Consider the following 2,936-nt stretch of genomic DNA (forward strand, 5'->3'; position numbering starts at 1 on the left):
CCCTGTGCAATTTTAAAGCATGGCTCCAATGTTTTCTGGCACTCCTACAACTAAAAGGTGAAATCTATATCCCTTTCCTTTGAATCTGGGATCTGTGACTGCTTAGCCAGTTGAGTATGATAGAAGCAATGTGCGTATTTCTGAGGCTAGGCCTTAAGAAATTGGAAGTTTCTACTTCTTGTCCTTTGAGATTATCACCCTCATTACCCAGCCACCATGCTGTGAGGAAGCCCAAGCCACCTTATGGAGAGCCCAACATGAAGAGGAATCAATAGCCAGTATCAATTTGTCAGCTATATGAGTGAGCCATCTTGGAAGTAGATTCCCTGGGCCAGGTTAAGCCACCCCAGATGGCAACACATGGAGCAAAGACAAACTGTCCCCACTGAGCCCTGCCCAAATTTCAGATTTATAAACAAATGAAATGATTTTTGCCTTTTAATCCATTAAGTCTCTTAGTGGTTTTGTATACAGCAAGAGATAGAACGTTCCCCTTCTTTGACCCCTCCTTTTCCCATCTTTTCCTTCCCTGTTAGTTTCACTTGCTTTTTCCCAAATCTGTCACACAATCAACACATACTTTTTACTTCTTGGGAAAGGATTTGTTCAATATTGTTATTCTTTTTATAAGATGAACAACAAAGACTCTATCTTGTTAATTTCCATATGGACTTAGTAGAAGCACAATACATTTTATTTATTTGGATTAGATTGATTTCAGTCACTTTCACCAGTTTTCTATTATTTTTAATAAAAGATGTTCACACCACTCCCTAAACCTACTGAATCAGATGTTCTAGAGTGGAGCCTGGAAAGCTACATTTTTATAAGCTTCCCAGGTAATTTTTACACATACCAAATTTGAAAATCTTGCTGTACTGGTTACTTAAAGGTTGTTTGCTGTTATTAAAAGTCCAATAATAACAGATGTTGGTGAGGCTGCCGAGAAAAGGAAATGATTATATACTGTTGTTGGGAATGTAAATTAGTTCAGCTACTGTGGAAAGCAGTTTGGAAATTCCCCAAAGAACTTAAAACAGCTACTGTTTGACCTAGCAGTCCCATTACTTGGTATATACCCCAAAGAAAATCAAGCTTTCTACCATAAAGACACATGTATTTGTATGTACATTGCAGCATTATTCACAATAGCAAAGACATGGAATGAGCTTAGGTGCCCATCAGTGGTGGATTGGATTAAGAAAATGTGGTACATATATACCATGGAATATTATGCAGTCATGAAAAAGAATGAGATCATGTCCTTTGCAGCAACATGGATGCAGCTGAAGGCCATAATCCTCAGCAAATTAACTCAGGAACAGAAAACCAAATATCACATGTTCTCACTTATAAGTGGGAGCTAAACATTGGTTACTCGTGAACATAAAGATGGAAACAATGGGTCATCGACAAAGCCTAAGTCCTGTCCTCTCACTCTCCTCCCCGGTTAGCATGAGCTTCACCACTTGCTCCACCTTCACCAACTACCGGTCCTGGGGCTCTGTCCAGGTGCCCAGCTATGGCACCCAGCCAGTCAGCAGTGCAGGCAGCCTCTATGCAGGCGTGGGGGGCTCTGGTTCCCGAATCTCCGTGTCCCGCTCCACCAGCTTCCGGGGGAGCATGAGGTCCAGGGGCCTGGCCACGGGGATGGCCGGGGGTCTAGCAGGAATGGGAGGCATCCAGAACGAGAAGGAGACCATGCAAAGCCTGAAAGACTGCCTGGCCTCCTACCTGGACAGGATGAGGGGCCTGGAGACCGAGAATCGGAAGCTGGAGAGCAAAATCCAGGAGCACCTGGAGAAGAAGGAACCCCAGGTCAGAGACTGGAGCCATTATTTCAAGACCATGGAGGACCTGAGGGCTCAGCTCTTCACAAATACGGTGGACAGTATGGACAATGCCCGTCTTGCTGCTGATGACTTTAGAGTTAAGTATGAGACAGAGCTGGCCATGCACCAGTCTGTGGAGAGCGACATCCGTGGGCTCCGCAAGGTCATTGATGACACCAATGTCACTCAGCTGCAGCTGGAGACAGAGATCGAGGCTCTCAAGGAGGAGCTGCTCTTCATGAAGAAGAACAACGAAGAGGAAGTAAAAGTCCTACAAGCCCAGATTGCCAGCTCTGGGTTGACCGTGCAGGTAGATGCTCCCAAATCTCAGGACCTTGCCAAGATCATGGCAGACGTCCGGGCCCAATATGACGTGCTGGCTTGGAAGAACTGAGAGGAACTGGACAAGTACTGGTCTCAGCAGATTGAGGAGAGCACCACACAGTCCGCCAAGGTTGGAGCTGCTGAGATGATGCTCACAGAGCTGAGACGTACAGTCCAGTCCTCAGAGATCGACCTGGACTCCATGAGAAATCTGCAGGCCAGCTTGGAGAACAGCCTGAGGGAGGTGGAGGCCCGCTACGCCCTGCAGAAGGAGCAGCTCAACGGGATCCTGCTGCACCTGGAGTCTGAGCCGGCGCAGACCAGGGCAGAGGGACAGCGCTAGGTCCAGGAATAGGTGGCCCTGCTGAACATCAAAGTCAAGCTGGAGGCTGAGATCACCACCTACTGCCGCCTGCTGGAAGATGGCAAGAACTTCAACCTTGGTGATGCCCTGGACAGCAACTCCATCCAAACCATCCAAAAGACCACCGCCCGCCAGATAGTGGATGGCAAAGTGGTGTCTGAGACCAACCACACCAAAGTTCTGAGATATTAAGCCAGCAGAAGCAGGGGACCCTTTGGAGAGTAGGAGGACAATAAAAAGTTCAGAGGTTAAAAAAAAGATAGGAACAATGGACACTGTAGGCTACTAGAGTGGGAGAGAGGGAGAGGAACATAAGTCGAAAAACTACTTATTAGGTCCTGTGCTCACTACCTGGGTGATGGGATCATTCATACTCCCAACTCAGCATCATGCAATATACCCATGTAACAAACTTG

The 2,936-nt window shown here is 46.8% G+C and overlaps 1 pseudogene; it reads left to right on the forward strand.

Annotated features, from left to right (window-relative positions):
• The first annotated feature begins 1,455 nt into the window (after positions 1-1,455).
• On the forward strand, positions 1,456-2,712 carry LOC102127883 (keratin, type I cytoskeletal 18 pseudogene; annotated as a pseudogene).
• Positions 2,713-2,936: the final 224 nt, after the last annotated feature.

Source organism: Macaca fascicularis, chromosome X, assembly GCF_037993035.2.
Source record: "Macaca fascicularis isolate 582-1 chromosome X, T2T-MFA8v1.1".
NCBI lineage: Eukaryota > Metazoa > Chordata > Mammalia > Primates > Cercopithecidae > Macaca > Macaca fascicularis.